The sequence below is a fragment of the Psammomys obesus genome, unplaced genomic scaffold, assembly GCF_907164565.1.
Source record: "Psammomys obesus unplaced genomic scaffold, mPsaObe1.curated_primary_1811, whole genome shotgun sequence".
Lineage (NCBI taxonomy): Eukaryota > Metazoa > Chordata > Mammalia > Rodentia > Muridae > Psammomys > Psammomys obesus.
Window position 1 is genome coordinate 23942528 of NW_026590062.1, and position 20228 is coordinate 23962755.

At 39.7% G+C, this 20228-nt stretch overlaps 1 pseudogene; it reads right to left on the reverse strand.

The window, feature by feature from the left end:
- Positions 1-15563: 15563 nt before the first annotated feature.
- LOC129675911 (armadillo-like helical domain-containing protein 4) lies at positions 15564-19718 on the reverse strand (annotated as a pseudogene).
- Positions 19719-20228: the final 510 nt, after the last annotated feature.

Genomic DNA, 20228 nt, shown 5'->3' on the forward strand with positions numbered 1-20228 from the left:
AGAAACAAAACCACAACATTGTTCTCTACACATACATCATGACATAGGCACATGCACTCTCCCGTGTCCATCAGACATACACTATCAAAAGCAAAGTATGTTTAAAGGGGACTGAGACATTAAGAGCACTTGCTGTACTTTCAAGGGACGAGCATTCAGTTCCTGGCACCCACACCAGCTGGCTCAAAACTGCCTGTGGTTTCAGCTCTATGGATCCAATAATGTTTAGCTTCTGTGGTGGGTGCCTGCACTTCCATGGCATAACCACACACAAGCACACACACACACACAATACACATTTAAACACAGATAAAAATAACATAGTAAAAGTAAAGTAATAAGTTAAAGTATAACGCTGATTACTTGGGGCAAAGGACATATCAGTTGGGTAATGGAAATGTTCTGCATGTTGACTGTGGATGAAGAGCCTGGGTGACAATTTACAAACCCACTGAGTTGGCTGGGTGTCCTGGCACACACCTGTAATCCCAGCACTGGGGAAGCTGAGGAAGATGAAACTTGAGCCTGAGCTCAGCCTGAGCTACCTACAGGGACCTTGTAAAAGTTTAAAAATTAAAAACCCACTTCATTAAATTATATATTTAAGTAGATACAATTTGCATATATAGTATCTAAACTAATAAAATGTTTTCTTAAAAAATTGACTTCTTTTCCATAATAAATTTGTATTCTGGACACGGTTAGAACACAACCCAAATTGCAGCATTGAACTGAAGCCTCTCCACCTTGTCCTAAGCCCCACAGCTCCTCCAGATGCTTAGACTTAGGTGTACAAGGCAAAACACTTCCTGAGTGAGGTAAGTCTTTTCCTTGACTACAACCCAGGAGTAGATGCCTGCCTTGTCTGTTGCTGCTTGTCTGTTGATTCCTTTGACTTAGGTGATGATCCGGGATATAAGTTCTAGCCTTGGAGCCCCGACTGATCTCGAGCCAGCTACACAGCCCAAGCTTGCTCAAACTTGCAGCCTTCCTGCCTCAGCCCTACGAGTGTCAGGATTGTGGGTGCACATTACCACTTCTGAGCAGTCTACTGACTTCTATCAGGAAGTACTCGCTTTTTGATCCCTCTAGCAAAACAGCAAGGTCCCAGATACTCTCCATATCACACCAAATAGTCACACTAGAGAGACTTTTAGTTACTTTTCTGGCTGCTTTGAAAAATATGTGATATAAACTATTTAATGGGGGGGGGCGCAAATGACTTGGTCCATCATGGCAGAAAACCATGGTACAGCTGCTCATATAAAGGTAGACAGGAAACTGAGAAAAAGAAAAAACTGAGGACCACATCACATATAACCCACAAGGCACACTACCACCTAGACTCACTGACCTGTAGGACACATTTCATGTCCAAGCCATTACAACTATTTAACTGCATATGACACAGTCTTATGACAACGCCACTGCATGGCAAATCACTTCATGTAATTGTCTTTAGCATGTTTTGTAACAAATTCTCTTTGTAACACTATTTCGTTCCTCAGAACAATATCTAAATATTCCTTCACAAAAATGTTTGTAGCATTTTTTGTTTATTCCATATTTTGTTATTATATTTTATATCTTTATAAGATTTTAAAATCATTACATAACACACACACACACACAAACACACACACACACACACACACACACACACGTGTTCTGGGGGAAGAGATATGTAGCCCTGGCTACCTTAGAGCTCACTCTGTAGAGCAGGCTGGCCTGGAACTCGTCTGTCTCTGCCTCCTGAGTGCCGGGACTAAAGCCATGTGCCACCACACATGGTCCTTACATACTATATCTCAAGTACTTATTGTTCAATAGTTGCTGCATTGGTTCAGGAAATGACTCAGTGAGCGCTATGTGTGAAGTCACAATGTCTGTGAACACTTTGGGAAGCTGCTCTTTATTGTACCCTCTACTGTGTGCATGTCCTTAGGAAATCACAGATACACTTAATTATAATTCTCTGTATTCTTTCTGTGGTTTTATTTATGTATATGTGTGCTTTGCTCTCTGTGTGTCTGCATGAGAGAAGAGGGCATCAGATCCCGTTATAGAAGGTTCTGAGCCACTGTGTAGTTTCCGGGAATTGAACCCAGAACCCCTGTAAGAACAGCTCGTGCTCTTAACCACTGAGTCATCTCTCCTGTCCCTTAACTATTTTTATGCCATTCTACAGAGGGATAAACCCAGAATGAACACAGAATTTTTCTAGAGTAATATCCCAAGTCAAGTTTTGAAAGAAATACCTCCAAAGGTGGCTCAATGACTCTTACACTTAATGTCTATCCTGGCTGTTAAAGTTGCAGAATATTTTGAAGAGAGGATTTCTTTGGTGAAAAGGTCACTCAGCACATATTAAGAGAAAGAGCCTCTTACTTAGTGTTCAATAGCATCTACCATCAATGAAAAGAAAGGGATGGCTTGGAAGCTTCCATCAGGCACAAATGAGAATACAGCGACAGGATCTAGGCCACACTCTCAGCTTCCATCAGCTTCCATCTTAGCAAACTGGACCACTCACAGAGAAAGAGGTACATGACTGGACAAGTGACTGCTAAGTGGGATTGCACTTAAAGTGAAGACAGAAGTTCCCAAAATCCCAGGAGTGAAGAACCCTTGCATGTCACTCCAGCATGAGAAAAAAAGTACCAGGACAGGAACCTGTGTCCCCAGCACGTCTCGCCCGCCTCACTGGACAGCTCCCCACCTGTTCCGTCTGTCTTCTTACAGAGGTTATTTTTCAAGTGAACCCTCATGTTCAGGCTATTTGATCATTCGTTTTCTAAGACAAAGTGCTCTTTTCACTGGCTTTACCCTTACCTTTTCTAAGTTTAAAACAGGATCTAAGGCAAACAAACTAATGCACGTGAAAAAGTAGAAGGCTCCTGTGAAGAAGGGAACTTAGGGGCTGGGCTATATTGGTCTCTACTGAAGAATGATAACACCTTTCAAAGGAAGAAATGTTTACTGCCACCCAGGAAGCCTTTGCCAATAGATATTTAAAGTTCAAAAATAAGGGAACAGCAAGACGGCTCAGTAAAAAGAAAAAAAAAAAAAAAACTTGCTGCACAAACTTGATGTTCTGTGTTCAATCCCTGAAACTCATGAAAAAAGGAGAGAACCACTTTTATAAGTTGTTCTCTTAACACACACACACACACACACACACACACACACACATGCATGCACGCACGCACAGAACGTGGCATGAAAAAAACTTGCACTCACTTGCTTCCCATACATGCACATTCGAACACAGATAGCAATATTAATAAACTGAATAAAATTCTTTTAATTTTGATTAATAGCAATGTTGCCCAAAAATTTTCCACACACGAGAACGACTAAAGCCCTAGGAATAATACTGGTTTTATATCCAGCTTCTTAAATTGAGCATGAAACTAAGCGTGAAATTTAGAAGTCAGACAGGAGAGTTTTAAATTTGTTCTAAGGAAATGAAGCAATCCTCCAGCAGGCGGCTCTCTCAGAGCAGAGGTTTCTGAGAAACCTCAGACTTTCTAACTGTCACAGAATCCAGCACCCCAGGGCTCTAAACAGGCTGAGAACTTAATGAACCCCTAACATTTCTAGACTGTTAAGTATTCCCACCTTCATATTTTTATCATAGGTAAGATATATACAAAGAATATTTGTGTATATTTGTATTATGAAGCTTAATATCAAATTTCAGCCTGAGTAGCATAATATGCACATGAATGTGTCACCAAGCTTCCTAACGTAATAGCCCCAGAGAACTCAGCATTGCAATGAAGAATTAGAATGTGTTTTATAATCCTGCGTGAGGGCTAAAGTGATGGCTGAGAGGTCAAGAGAGAACACTGCTCCTACAGAGCACCCACTTGACGTGGTTCAGAACCACCTTTAACTTTAGGTCCAGATGGATGCAGCCTCTGACGTCACTTATGCTCACATGTTCACATGCACATATCTACACACAGACACATATATACACACACTAAAGTAAACCCTTATCATAGAGACATAAATTATAAGCACATCACTGTAACTATGTGCATACTTTCATTAGCTTAACCTCCGTCTGATCTATAACACTATTCAAAATTACTGAATGTCATAAGTCAGCTCTTTTAAATTATACATTACCTTTTAAGCTTTACTCTTAAACTGATTCTGAAAACGTTTCTATTCATGTTTCACTAAACAAAAACTAACATCCATCACTGTCTTACCAGTGATAAAAGGGCTCTAATCACTTCTGGGAAGACAGCTCAGCCAGTGAGGAAAACTCCCAGTTTAAAGCAGATGCTGGATGCAGTGAGAAGCATCAGCCATCCATGTACAACTACAGTTGTACTGCAGGGAGAGTAAGAGAGTTAGCCAGGAGCTCCAGGGCCCACTAGCCTGGAATTGGGGTGCAGCAGCAGAAACATCAAGAGAAATCTCAATGAGGTAAGAGAATGACATCAAAAGTTGTCCTCTGACCTCCACGTGCAGGCTGTGCCACGGTTGTCCCTGTGCAGATATGAACAAACAAGCAAGTAGCTGTTTTTAAGGAGCTTTAGAACACTTTCACCCCATATTACCTTCCTGATTTATGTCTATTGATGTCCACTATGTAACTCTGTCCTCTCCTCCTCTTTCATAAAGAATAAACGGTTATGATTTCTGTACATGTTCATCGATTTATTTGCTTCCGACTTCTTCTGAGTCTCAGCCCTTCCTGTCAGAGCTGTATTTCTTTCTTTCTTAGCAGTTCATTTTATAAAGTCTGTTTTTAGTACTTTGCCTTTCCTTTTTAAATGCATGGGAACAAAATTCTCGATTACTCACTTCTCGGCACTTGGAGGATGGCATTCTGTCTTCTAGCTTACATTTCCATGTTCTGCTGTGAAGTCTGTTCTGTCTCTTGTTTCTTTGGAAGCGATTTGTCTTTTTTTCCCCCTGAATTTGTTTTTTCTAATCTGGGTTTTAAGAATGTCTCTTTTCCCTCCTAACACTCTGCCATCCATCCGCTGGGTTATTTTTACAGCCTCTTGTTACTTGTTTGTGTTTGTGACTTCAGTCCTCACTTCTCTGCACATGGTTGTTACAGGGTTTGGGCCTGACAGCGTAGTCTCTGCTGCCCGCAGTTACGGTGGATTACGTCCTTGTTAACTTGTTGATGCTCATTACACATTGCAGGTTTGTTTGATTCAAAAGTGTGAGACACCTGTGCGTTTTATTGGGAATTTTTTTTCCAGAAAGAATTCCCTCTTTTGTCCTCAGAAATCAGCTAGAGAATATGCTTCTTAGAAACTTTTTTTTTCTGCTTATAAACTCATTTACCCAAAACCTAGTCATCTTGCTATGGCAAAACCTACTAAGTTTTCTGTCAAAATATGAAATGCATATAGAATACTTTTAAATTTTATTTATATTATATTCCCTTGAAGCAGACGCGACAAGTTGAATAAGAGGTTTGTTTTTAATTCCAAATCAAATTTCAAATTCTCAAATATTAAGTAGCCATAAAAGTGTCTTTTATTTGAGGTATCTTTTAAAATTAAGTAAGTCCTCATGAGCCTGTGAGATGGCTCTATGAGTAAAGGTACCTGCTGCCAACCTGATGACCTGAGTTTGGTCATTGGGCCCCAAATGATGGAAGGAGAAAATAACCCCTAAAGTTGTTCACTGACTTTCACGTGTGCACCATGACACATGCATGCAAAACACAAACGCATGTGCACGCACGCATGCGCAGGCACACACACAAACAAAAATATACTTAAAATATAAAACTCAATTAATATTACTTTTTAAATATTGCCTCTTCAAAATCTTCTGTTCACTTTGGTTCTCTCCTCTGAATGGCAAATAAATATGATTGTGAAGCTTCCCATATTTGCCGACACCATTTTATTGAAAATATTAAATTTCACACTTCTCACTAAATGTCTAATAGCAAATACAATTTAAAATTTCCTGAAAACTAGCCCTAAAACCATCTAAAAACTATTTATTTTAAAATTGATTTAGGAGGAAATGAAAGGTCTGAGGCAAGACAAGTCACCTACTTTAGACACAGAATCTGCCTTAGCCTTGTATCTATAAACTTTGAGCTATCTGGTATAAAATGCTTTATTTCAGAAACCTACTGTAAAGAACATCTGCTTTAAGTAAGCATATAGGACCTGTGTATAAAAGTCTATATCCACACGAGAGATAAACTACATATGAGGTATGCTGTTTATTGATCTTGAAAAAAATAAAGAACTAAGGTAGATTTTTCTCTTCAAAGTGTAAAAGGAGTCAACCTACCCAAAATGAGGAGTAAATATGAGTTTGTGGAACTAGGTTTTATTTGTTATGACTCTTTACTTCTTGAAAACAGAGTTTACAATATATCTTTCGTTGGATCCTATCCTAAGGATCATGCATTTGCCTTTCTTGAAATCTCCCCTCAAGGTATACATCCTTTATGAACCCTGAATATAATTTTTACTACGTGTACTATATCTTTGTGTCAAGAGTATGACATCAGCTTTTAAAGAAAAGTCTGTCTGCACCCTGTAGTCACACTTGGGAAGATGTCGTGGGGGAGATGCCCTTGTTATATACTTCCACCAATGCCGGAGACTGACCCCCCCATGCCATTCATTCCTTACTTTCCCAAGGTGATCTAAGGATACTGAGCTCCTCTGATCTAATTGAATTCAAGTGTGAACTGCATTCCTCTGAGGGTGTAACATAACATATAATCCAACCCTCAGAGGTTCCCGCAGAACCAAACCACATTACAAAAGCATGGGATTGAGAATGCTCACTTCATTCAATCGCTTTTTTTTTTTTAATTCTCAATTGCAGGTCAAAACATGCACTAGTCTTGAGTAGTCATGCAAACACCAAGAGAAAGCAAACAGAATGATCATTATAAAGACAATCACACAATCATTACACAGCACCTGGCACCGACAGCCATTGTGCACATGACTAGAAAGAGCTGACCCTGCTCCTAAGAAAGATGTAGGTAATAACAGCCAAGTTTGGTGCCTCTTGCCTGTAAGCCCAGAACTTGGGAGGCTGGAATAGGATGACTCCTGCAAGTTCAACGCCAGCCTGGGTTATCTAGTGTGTTCCATGGCAATCTGGGCTACAGATTGAGCTTAAAAACTAAAATAAAATAAAGAACTGAGGTAGTATGTTACCCAAAAAGTAACATGGTGATGATCACAGCTAGCCAGAGTATAAATAAATCTCTTGAAAAAGAAAAAGAGTCCCCTACACACCCAGCTCTACCACCTTCCCTGAAATAGAGAAAACATAAAATCTCAGCCATTGTCTGTCTTCTCACACCTAGGACCTGGCTGACTGCCTAAGACTTCCCTGGGTTCTGGGTTGGCATCCTTGCAACTAGCCCTCCAAAATTTGTGCCTCCAACCTGATACTCCTCATCTTTCAGAGTGCTGATTCAAGCAGTCACATAACTGTGGGCCCTATCTCCATTCCTATTGTTTGTTGTTGATGTGCAGCTATGCTTCAGTTACATTTTTCATGGCCCAAGCCAACATCTTATACTACAGTTTGGCATGAATTTTTCTGAATTAATTAATAAAGAAACTTTCTGTCTACAATAACTTAAAGATCTTTATCAAGAGAACAACCCAGAATTGGCAGAGTCGCCCTATGGGGAAAAAGGTACATATTTAAACTTCCATCAAAAAAATTCTGGTAGGAAAACTCAGATCCTCTGTTTAAGCCTAATATTCTCATCTAGCTGCCCATGTAAATTTAACTGGGATAACGCAGGCAGAGGAATTCATTAAAAAGCTCTCCAGAATGAGCCTAATACAGACACACACATACATAATGGGGTTTATTAAATGCTCTCCAGATTAATGAAGAGCTTAATGTTCAACTGCAGTGAGGATCATATACCTACAAACATATGTGTGTGTGTGTGTGTGTGTGTGTGTGTATACATAAATTTGCATGCCGTGGACAATAAACTTGTATTTTAAAGTTCAATATTATAAATGCTTTGAGTTTTTGCTATAATTTAGTATTGAATTCCCAGCTTTTCAGTTTTGAGCTAACATCTCAAAATCGCCATACACAACAAGTAAATAAGATGTGTAGCTGGATGGCCATACAGCTTCACTCATGAACACTAAAGCTTTAAGTTGATATAATTTGAACATTTCACAAAATATTATTCTTATGATTTTTGTCTAATCATTTTAAATTGTAAAGAACATTTTTAGCCCAGAGGCCATGGGACAATAATATCAGAACTCAGTTAATTAGGCCAGTTTACCTGGTGAATTAAACTCACATCTTCTTTACTTGTTTTGAAACATGTGGTCATAGACAAGGATATCTTCAAAGTCAAGCTGTTCCAGCTCTGTAGGAGGCAGCCATATTTGTGTGGCTAATGAACTGAACAGTTCTTTGTTTAGAAGCAAGTGCAAGGCAGACTGGGAGACCCTCTGCAGTCAATGCATGAGGTGCCACTGGAGAGCCCAGAATTGGTATGAGCTCCTTCCTTGACCCAGTAACTGTGTCCATTAGGTTTGCCAATCAAGAGACCAGACTTGACCCACAAGATAATAATTGGAGAACATGTTGACATCGGCTTTGAAAGGCAAGAAACCAGAGCCTAATACACAGTAAACTTAACCCAGCTCTTCTCTTATCAACCCAGACACACACAGAAAACATTTTATTACACATAAAAAGACATGGCCTTCAATCACAATTTTGCTTTCAAAATTTAATCTCCAAAAAATTTTAAAACATAAACTTATAGTATTAAGTACACATATAAGAAACCTAGAAATGGCGTTGAATGAAGGAAATTATGAAAATAAAATTGATTCTGGTTACCAGTCAGAGGGGCAAAGTTGAGAGCAAGGTCCATAGCGTTTATGAAGGCTATTGACACAGCTCTAGAATTTTGTTTTGGAAGGAAGATTAGGAGACTAAGAGAGTATGTATTACACTGTTAAAATCACATCAATTGATACAAAAAAGTAATCTTTACTTAGATAATTGAAATAGAGATATGGAGACCAAAAGTTTTATATATTTATGTATGTTTTTTTTAATTTCTAAGAAAGTCTGATTAAAAGCCAGACTGTTCTGTTCATAATAAACAGAAATTGAAAACAGATGTCCGCGAATGGTGAATATATGAAGAAAGTGCGTGTGTTTACAGGATGGAATTTCTCAGTTGTTAAAAAAATTACATAATGAAATCCATAGGTAAGTGGATGGATATAGAAAACAATCAATCTGAGAAAAATGGTCAAGATTGAAAATCATAAATACTGTATATATGTATTTATATGTAGTTGCTAGCTATTATGTCATTTAACCATAGTGGTTAGGTATAGAGAAGGAGACTAGGGGAGAGGGCTGGATCTCACTAGAAAGGGGATAGCTATGAATCGACAAAGGGGGAGACTGGAACAGGAGGAACAAAAGAGGAAGTAGGGGGAAGAGAGTGTGCAGGAGGAATTACAAGGAAAGGCAGCTAAAACTAAGGGTTCTTATGGGAAAGTAATAAAGTAGAAGTTTCCTAAAATATTTATATATATGAAGGTGATCTAAATGGAACTGACAAATAAAGAAAGACACAGATTCCCAAATGGACATCTCTCATCACCAAAGGAAACCTCCAGTTCCAGGAACAGATTATATCTAATCTAGTTCTCAGTCCAAAAGGCTTCATGGGAACTCCCAAGCAACCCAGGCTGTTGGTTGCTTTCCATTACCTGATGGAAAGGCCCTATTCCTGAAGACAACATCTACACAATGCATTGACTGTGGAGGAGTCAAGCTGGTGCCTACCTAGAGCTTTCACCTCACTTACTAGTGTTCATAGTACTGGATGGTACTCGGAACACTCCCGAAAGAGAAAAGAAAACACCAACCAAGTTACAAACCCTTTGGCTTAAATGATGGCCTGACTGTAAGATATACTAGTGGAACAGAGGCACAAATGTTGGGAGAGTAACCAACTGTGATATGATTGAATTTAAAGCCCTCTCCATGAGATATAATTCATCCCTGGCACTGCTAGGGTGGCCTAGAATCTGAGACTACATAGACCAGGGTCCTAGGGGAAAACAAATACTACTGTTCTGCTAAAAGAATAGAGCAATAAAATGACTCCAAACAACATTCTCTTAGATGATTATCTTGCTCAGCCATCAACAGAGAAGCTTCCTCCTGTAGCAGATGGGAACAAATACAGAAACTCACAGCTGGACAATGTGGAGAGAGTGAGACACCTTGGAGCAGTCAATATGTCTCCTTGAAATCCCTGCACCAAGGACCCAGGAAACGCTACAGAAGAGGAGGTGAAAACATTGTAATAACCAGAGGGGAAGGAGACATCAAGCAAGGCCTTCTAAACACATTGAGATAGGGACTGCAGCAGGATGAAAGGGCTTACACAGGTCTGGACCAGAGAGTATTGGCTCTGAGAAGGGAAGTTAACACAACTCCCTATACCCAACCTAGATGGCTAGCAAAGGGTAAATTGGTTTTCTCCAACTCAGTCTCACTGGGTATACAAACCACTGTTAAAACAAGGACCCATGCACAGCAACAGATGCCCAACACAAAATGAACTCAGAGGCATTTTTAGAGGTGATTCGCCACATGCTTTGCCAGGGCCTTTTGCCTTCCTTACAAATCCTTTGAGAATATATCATGGCTTCTGATTTGGTGGGGTTTTTTGTTTGTTTGTTTTTTAATTTTTTATTAATTACACTTTATTCAATTTGTATCCACCCATAAGCCCCTCCCACCTCCCCTCCTGATCCCACCCTCCCTCCCCTTTCTGCATGCATGCCCCTCCCCAAGTCCACTGATAGGGGAGGTTCTCCTCTCCTTTCTGATCTTAGTCTATCAGTTCTCCTCAAAAGTGGCTGCATTGTCCTCTTCTGTGGCCTGGTAGGGCTGCTCCCCCCTCAGGGAGAGATGATCAAAGAACAGGCCAATCAGAGTATGTCAGAGGCAGTCTCTCTTCCCATTACTAGGTAATCCACTTGGACACTGACCTGCCATGGGCTACATCTGTGCAGGGGTTCTAGGTTATCTCCATGAATAGTCCTTGGTTGGAGTATGAGTCTCTGGGAAGTTCCCTGTGTTCAAATTTTCTTGTTCTGTTGCTCTCCTTGTGGAGACCCTGTCCTCTTCAGCTCTTACTATTTCCCACTTCTTACATAAAATTCCATTCATTCTGCCTGACAGTTGGCCATCAGGCTCAGCATCTGCTTTGATAGTCTGCAGGGCAGAGGCTTTCAGAGGCCCTCTGTGGTAGGTTCCTAGTTTGTTTCCTGTTTTCTTCTTCTGGCTTTCAGAGGCCCTCTGTAGCAGGTTTCTAAGTTGTTTCCTGTTTTCTTCTTATTCTGATGTCCATCCTCTTTGCCTTTCAGGATGGGGATTGAACATTTTAGTTAGGGTCCTCTCTCTTGCTTAGTTTCTTTAGATGCATAGATTTTAGTGGGTTTGTCCTACGTTGTATGTCTATATGAGTGAGTATATACCGTGTGTGTCTCTTTGCTTCTGGGACAACTCACTCAGGATGATCCTTTCCAGGTCCCACCATTTACCTGCAAATTTCATGATTTCCTTATTTTTCATTGCTGAGTAATATTCCATTGTATAGATGTACCACAGTTTCTGCATCCATTCTTCAGTTGAGGGGCATCTGGGCTGTTTCCAGCTTCTGGCTATTACAAATAAAGCTGCTACAAACATGGTTGAGCAAATGTCCTTTTTGTGTACTTGAGCCTCTTTTGGATATATGCCTAGGAGTGGTATGGCTGGATCTTGAGGAAGCGCTATTCTTAGTTGTCTGAGAAAGTGCCAGATTTATTTCCAGAGTGGTTGTACAAGTTTACATTCCCACCAACAGTGGAGGAGGGTTCCCCTTTCTCCACAACCTCTCCAGCATGTGTTGTCACTTGAGTTTTTGATCTTGGCCGTTCTGATGGGTGTAAGGGGAAATCTCAAGGTTGTTTTGATTTGCATTTTCCTAATGGCTAATGAGGTTGAGCATTTCTTTAAGTGCTTCTCTGCCATTCGATATTGCTCTATTGAGAATTCTCTGTTTAGCTCTGTTCCCCATTTTTTAAGTGGATTACTTGGTTTGCTGCTTTTCAGCTTGTTTAGTTCTTTATATATACTGGATATGAGTCCTCTGTCAGATAAAGGGTTGGTGATGATTCTTTCCCAATCTGTAGACAGTCGTTTTGTTTTGATGACGGTGTCCTTTGCTTTACAGAAGCTTTTCAGTTTCATGAGGTCCCATTTATTGATTGTGGCTCTTAGAGCCTGTGCTGTTGGTGTTCTGTTCAGGAAGTTTTCTCCTGTACCAATGAGTTCTAGGGTATTCCCCACTTTTTTTTCTAGCCAATTTAATGTGTCTGGTTTTATGTTGAGGTCTTTGATCCACTTGGACTTCAGTTTTGTGCAGGGTGATAAGTATGGATCTATTTTCATTTTTCTACATGTAGACATCCAGTTGGACCAGCACCATTTGTTGAAGATGCTATCTTTTTTCCATTGTATGGTTTTAGCATCTTTGTCAAAGATCAGGTGTCCATAAGTGTGTGGGTTTATTTCTGGGTCCTCTGTTCAGTTTCATTGATCCACCATTCTGTTTCTATGCCAGTACCATGCAGTTTTTAAAACTGTTGCTCTATAGTACAACTTAAGATCAGGGATGGAGATACCTCCAGAAGATCTTTTATTGTAGAGGATTGTTTTAGCAATTCTGGGTTTCTTGTTATTCCATATGAAGTTGAGAATTTTTTTTTCCAGGTCTGTAAAGAATTGTGTTGGCAATTTGATGGGAATTGCATTGAATCTGTAGATTGCTTTTGGCAAAATGGCCATTTTTAATCCTGCCAAGCCATGAGCATGGGAGATCTTTCCATCTTTTCATATCTTCTTCTAATTCTTTCTTCAGAGACTTGAAATTTTTTTTCATACAAGTCTTTGACTTCCTTGGTTAGGATTACTCCAAGGTACCTTATGTCATTTGTGGCTATTGTGAAGGGTGTTGTTTCCCTAATTTCTTTCTCAGCCCTTTTGTCTTTTGTATACAGGAGGGCTACTGATTTTTTTGAGTTAATTTTGTATCCGGCCACTTTGCTAGTAGGCTTCATCCCAGGTATGCAGGGGTGGTTCAATATACCGAAATCCATCAATGTGATCCACCATATTAACAAACTGAAAGAAAAAAAACACATAATAATCTCCCTAGATGCTGAAAAAGCATTTGACAAAATCCAACATCCATTCATGTTTAAAGTATTGGAGAGATCAGGGATACAAGGCACATATCTAAACATATGAAAGGCGATATACAGCAAGCCTATAGCCAACATCAAACTAAATGGAGAGAAATTTAAAGCAATCCCACTGAAATCAGGGACAAGGCAAGGCTGCTCACTCTCTCCATATCTCTTCAACATAGTGCTGAAGTCCTTGCTAGAGCAATAACACAGTAGAAGGAGATCAAGGGGATACAGATGGGAAAGGAAGAAGTCAAATTATCACTATTTGCAGATGATATGATAGTATACGTGAGTGACCCCAAAAACTCCACCAGGGAACTCCTACAGCTGATAAACGCCTTCAGTAAAGTGGCCTGATTTGGTGTTTTGACAAGACTTATGTGTGTGTGAACATTTTTGTCTCTGTATCTATACATATTTCTAGTGCTTCATCTTTGGCTCTTTTTCTTCTGTTTGTTTGTTTTGCCCTATTATGGTTTGTTTGTTCTATTTTATATTATTTTATTTTATTTGCCTATTTTTATTCTAATGAGAGAGAGACAGAAAGACAGGATGTTGATGTGGTGGAGTGATGAAGTATAGAGAATCTGGAAGGAGGAGCGCGAAGGGAAATTTTAATCAGAATATTTTGTTCCAAAACCATTTTCAATTAAAAATCCTAAAAATAATTTAATAAAATTAAAAAAAAACCTTTGGTACCATCAAAAGATCAGGGCATTTGAGGGCCTAAGATATAGAAAGTGCTTTTCACCAACTACTTTAGTCTTTACAATAACCTAAGTGGATATTACTGGAAATGAACAGAGGCTTACAAAAGTTCAAAAGCTTACCTGGGTCTTAGAGAGGAACAAACGTGGTTTCAAACCCAGGTACTTGCTAGTTTTACATTTCCTTACATTGGATCTTCAAAAGGCTTGGGCTTGGGGACCTGGAGAAGAGCCACCCTCATCCTTTGAGGCTATAGAACATTTCTACAAGCAAAGAGAGAGGCCATCTTTCCAGGTACTGGACACATATGTATGCTAATGAAAGGACCAGCTGCCTCTCTCATTTTAGTAACTCACAGGAAAGATTCACACTCTTTGCTTAAATGCTGAACCCGCACTCCCCTACTGACCTTCCATTGAAGAGGAAACTTCCAGAGACAAAGGGACAACAGTGGTGGAGGCTGGAGTGGGCAGAGACTCCCATCTTCTGGACAGCTCAGTGGCACCCCCATAAGTGGATGCAGAAGCGGGGGATGGCATGGCTTCTTCAGGTCCCCCACTGCCTCTGGAAACCTCCATAGCAGACCTATGCTCTTGTGTCACCAAGGGTAATGTGGTATCTGGTTCTTGAGTGGACACTGCCATCTCTTGGGTTATGTCTGAAAAGGAGGGAAACATTTTAAAGTAGACCACATTCCTATACATTAAAGTCATTATGAAGTTAATACATTGAAGAAAGGAAAGCCAGCTCTTTCAGAGACTAGAACTTGGGAATCGAAGGCCAGCAAGCAATGTTGTTGTTGTTGCTTGGGGGAGTTGTGGAACAATCAAAGAAGTTAAAGTAAAAAAATAATAATAATAAACAACAAAAAAAATAGAATAAAATTGAAATAAAATAGGAAGATGGCTAGCTGAGTGCCTCAGACATATTTGAAAATTAACTAAATCAGTTTAAGAAACAAGCTATACAGACTGGTCACAGTAAAGTTTTTCAGAAGAGTTTTTGCATATTAATGTTCATATTTGCACACCTGAAAGGAGAAAAGAAAGTTGCCATTTTGAAATTCAAAAAATAACAATTATAACCAGTGTTCACCTAGTTTCTGGGCTGGACAGACAAAGGAGTCAGGGTGTGATGTGTACCCTTAGTTTGTCCTCTCACATGTGAAAGAGAAGGACAGTAATGCCAACCATGGAAACCTATCCCTCAGTGGTCAAGAATGCACACTATAGAGTCAATTTGCTTGTGCCTGAATTCTGATCCAACCACTCACTAGCTTTGAGATTCTAACCTAACTAGTGAACATTTGCAGGTTTTCAGTTTCTTTAACTGTTAAATAAGAACAATAATTATGTTTACCTATTGTTTTTTTCCTTTTCTTTTTTTTCTTCGAAACAAATTCTTTGTATTCCAAACACGAAGCGCAGTACCTTGCACCATAGTAGGTTTTTAGTTGACATTTTTAAAAAAATATTTTATTTATGGTGTCCATCAAGGCCAGAAAGGATGCAGGGTTCCATGCACCTAGAGTTACAGGTGAGCCCCTGATGTGGGTGTTGGGAACCCAACTCAAGTCCTCTGCATGAGCAGTGTGGGCTCTTCACCACCAAGCCTGTTCACAAAGCAGTAGGCAAATGAGGCAACTGTTACCAACAGCATAGTATTCATTTCACTTTTTAGCTTATATCTGTAGACACTCACGTAAGTCTGAAATATAATACAGATTTAATGGTGTAAAACATACCCTGGAACCAGAAAGAAATGTAAGCGATGTGAACAATCGCTAGACAGGCTACACAGTAAGACCCTCTCCCAGGAAGATTAAAAAACAATTTATAAAACATTTCCTGGAAGCATATGTGAAAATGTACACTTTGCAGCTATTTCATTCTTTAAAAAATGAACTAGTAGCTGAGCCTAGGAACACACAGCTATTCAGAGCACTCAGGAGGTACAGGCGAAAGAGTCAGGAGTTCAAAAACCAACTTAACCTAAGCTACTTGAGATCCTATCTCAAAACCCAAAAATGTCAGTAGGCATGGTAAAATTTTTAATCTTCCCATTTTAATTACATTATCGACAAAACTTTACAAGCCATATTACAAATCTGACAGTTTTATTAATAGGCTATCTGGACTAGGTCATAAGGTTTGCACATACTGAAATAATTTGAAGCAAGCATATACACAAAACATTTTCTTTCAGAATATATTATGTAACCAAAAATGAAAGAAAAACATAATCCATCAACAATAAATATAAGTATCTCCAGCTCTTAATATTCAAAGATGTGGAGAACAAGAAAATGTAGAAAACTCAGAATTAAAGTAGGTAGATGATTTGCATTGTTCTGTATATTTCTAGATGATTTAATTTGGGAAAGTAAGGTCGGAGAACCCAAGTGGTTAACACTACAAGATAAATATGGAATGTAATTATTCTTGGTAAGAAATATCAAAGATGTGCACATATTTTCCAATGATGTCTAAATAAGTATCAGACATTCTTAAACCGCTTAAACATATAGATACTTCTTTCATATTTTCATATGAATTAATATATTTTCATGACAAAATAACTGAAAAATATTCAACTACATTGTTTCAATGCGGTTGATATATGAGGTGGGACCATTGCTTCCGGAAGCTGTCCCACAGATGGAGAAAGTTCTAAAGCACCCTGTCCCTATCTACTGCATGTCAGCAGGAGGCATTAACCGAAACAACAGAAAACATCTCCAAACTTTGTCACCTGTCCCAAGGAGGGGTGGGATGCATGCAGAATTGTCCAAAGTTGAAGACCTTGACTTATGTACAAGCTATGATTTTTACGGAATATATAATTTATTTGAATGTTTCTGTCTCTGATTAAAACTTGAGTAACTGTTTCTAAGTTAAGATTAAGAAATAAAACCAAAACCAAACACAGTGGTACATATCTGTAATCTTACCGTTCTGGAAGTAGAGGCAGGAGGAGAGTAATAATTCTGAGGTCAACTTGATAGCATGGTATGTTCAAGGCCAACCAAGACACACACTGAGATCCTGCCTTAAAACCAAAGTAAACAAACAAACAGAATACGTCCAGCCAGGCATGGTGACACACAGCTGCAGTCCTAGCAGTTAGGTTCCAAGCCAGGAACAGTGAATTCAAGAAAACCTTTTGAGAACCCATCTCAACAAATTAAAAAAAATTAAAAGGAATCTAAATTGAAACTGAAATTTCAAAATTAAAAAAAAAATTGGAGGGGTGTTTTGATGTTGTTTTACTTCTTTATTCTTGGGGATTGTCACCAAGCGCTTGGTGGTAGTGCTCTGGGTATCATCAGCTGTCACCTCTTAGGGCCCCTCCTCATCAGGATCTACGTCTGTGGTGGAATCAACAGCAAGATTTCAATGATCTCTATAGGAAAATAATGACCTGCATCCTGACTTTCAGTTGAAAACAACTGATTATCCACATACATCAAGAAACTATGTGTTATATCTGTGATCGCTTCTACAGTGGGCATGGCACTAGAACTACTATAGGCTCCCTCCTCCTAAGGATTCAGAGAGCAGCTGAAGAGACAGCAATAGTTAACATAGCCTCAGAAAGTCTGTGTTCAGGAGACACTCTTGAGCTGGCTGTGACCCTGTTCTTTATTTTTAATTTTAATTTTCATATTAATTACAGTTTATTCACTTTGTATCCCAGCTTTAGCCCCCTCCTTCATTCCATCCCAATCCCACTTTCCCTCCCTCATCTCCTCCCATGCCCCTCTCCAAGTCCACTGATAGGGAGGTCCTCTTTCCCTTTCTTCTGACCCAAGTTTATTAGGTCTTATCAGGACTGGCTGCATTGTCCTCCTCTGTGGCCTGGCAAGGCTGCTCCCCACTTGGGGGGAGGTGGTCAAAGAGCTGGCCACTGAGTTCATGTCAGATACAGTTCCTGTTCCCCTTACTAGGATTCCCACTTGGAGACTGAGCTGCCATGGGCTACATTTGAGCAGGGGTTCTAGGTTATCTCCATGAATGGTCCTTGGTTGGAGTATCAGTCTCAGAAAAGACCCCTGTGCCCAGAGTTTTTGGTTCTGATGCTCTCCTTGTAGAGCTTTTGTCTTCCCCAGGTCTTACTATCTACCACTTCTTTCATAAGATTCCCTGAACTCTGCCCAAAGTTTGGTTATGAGTCTCAGCATCTGCTTTAATACACTGCTGGGTAGAATCTTCCAGGGGCCCTCTGTGGTAGGCTCCTATCCTATTGCCTGTTTTCTCCTTCTTCCAATGTCCATCCTATTTGTCTTTCTGAGTGAGGATTGATCATCTTACCCAGGGTCCTCCTTCTAGCTCACCTTCTTTAGGTGTACAGATTTTTGTAGGTTTATTCTATATTGTATGTCTAGTATCCACGTATAAGTGAGTATATACCATGTGTGTCTTTCTGTTTCTGGAATACCTCACTCAAGATGATCTTTTCTAGTTCCCACCATTTGCCTGCAAATTTCATGATTTCCTTGTTTTTAATTGCTGAGTAGTACACCATTGTGTAAATGTACCACAATTTCTGTATCCATTCCTCCATTGAGGGACATCTGGGTTGTTTCCAGGTTCTGGCTATTACAAATAAAGCTGCTATGAACATGGTTGAACAAATGTCCTTGTGTACTTGAGCATATTTTGGATATATGTCTAGGAGTGGTATAGCTGGATCTTGAGGAAGTGTTATTCCTAATTGTCTGAGAAAGCACCAGATTGATTTCCAAAGTGGTTGTACAAGTTTACATTCCCACCAGCAATGGAGGAGGGTTCTCCTTTCTCCACATCCTCTCCAGCGTGTATTGTCACTTGGTTTTTTGATCTTAACCATTCTTATGGGTGTAAGATGAAATCTCTAGATCATTTTGATTTGCATCTCTCTGATGACTAAGGACGTTGAGCATTTCTTTAAGTGTTTCTCTGCCATTCTATATTCCTCTTCAGAGAATTCTCTGTTTATCTCTGTACCCCATTTTTAATTGGATTACTAGATGTGTTGCTTTTTAACTTCTTGAGTTTTTTATATATTCTGGATAATAGCCCTCTGTCAGATATAGACTTGGTGAAGATCCTTTCTCAGTCTATAGGCTGTCTTTTGGTTCTGATGACAGTGTCCTTTCCTTTAGAGAAGCTTTTCAATTTTATGAGGTCCCATTTATTGATTGTTAATCTTAGAGCCAGTGCTGTTGGTATTCTGTTCAAGAAATTGTCTCCTGTGCCAATGAGTTCTAGGCTCTTCCCCACTTTTTCTTCTATCAGATTTACTGTGGCTGGGACCCTGTTCTTATTCACTGACTGAAACCACTGGCTCACTGGAAGAGTGAAGATCAGGGCTAGTAGGCTGCAGAGGCCCAGCTCTTGGAAGGTGGGTTTCTTTGTTGACAGAGAAGACTTTGTTTAATGGTGTCATGGAAGGTCCTGCAGACTGTCCCATTAGAGCTTCAGAGGACATCTGCTGGGGCATGTACTTTGGAGCAAAGGAGATGTTTCCTTGGTCATCCGTGCTCATCTTCTGGAACTGTTCTTTCTCTGCATAAGCATGTGCTATCTCCCTCCTTTCCACTCTTGGGAAATCTAGACATTTTGTGGTCAAGCTGAGGAATAGAATGCTACAGAAAGCCACGCAGATGTGCAACAGAGTTGGTCTGCTCATAGTGGAAGAGAAAAATAAGCTGAAGGTGTTGACAATTCCAGTAACAGTCCTGCAGAGAAGTAAAGCATATCACACTGTCATGTGGATATATTTTCTAAATAAGCTCCTTTAAGTTGAACCGGAAGTAAGATGATCTCCTTGACTTCCTCAATGAGAAGGGAGGTTCCTATAGTTATTCTACTTCTTTGGATCCTTGAGACATAGATAACCCAGTTCACTTTTCCCTGCTGAAATATCCAGTGGATTTAAATTAAAGCCCCCTAGAAAGGGATACAGAAAAATTACTGTGGAAATAACACGATGTGTAGGAGATTGGAAAGTAAATATTACTAATTCTTTTAAAGAACTCTTGTGTTGCTGTGGTCTATGTGGTTGTGTCCCTAAAATTCATATGAGATCTAATCATAAGGATAACGATGGGAGATGAGGCATTTAGAAAAACTGTTAATGAAGGCAGAACACTGATTAATGATTCCAGGGTCCCTGGAAAGATCCCTTGGACAACCCATTCCCTCCTGTCCATCACGTGAGGGCACACAAATACTTGGCTTCTCTGGACCAGTC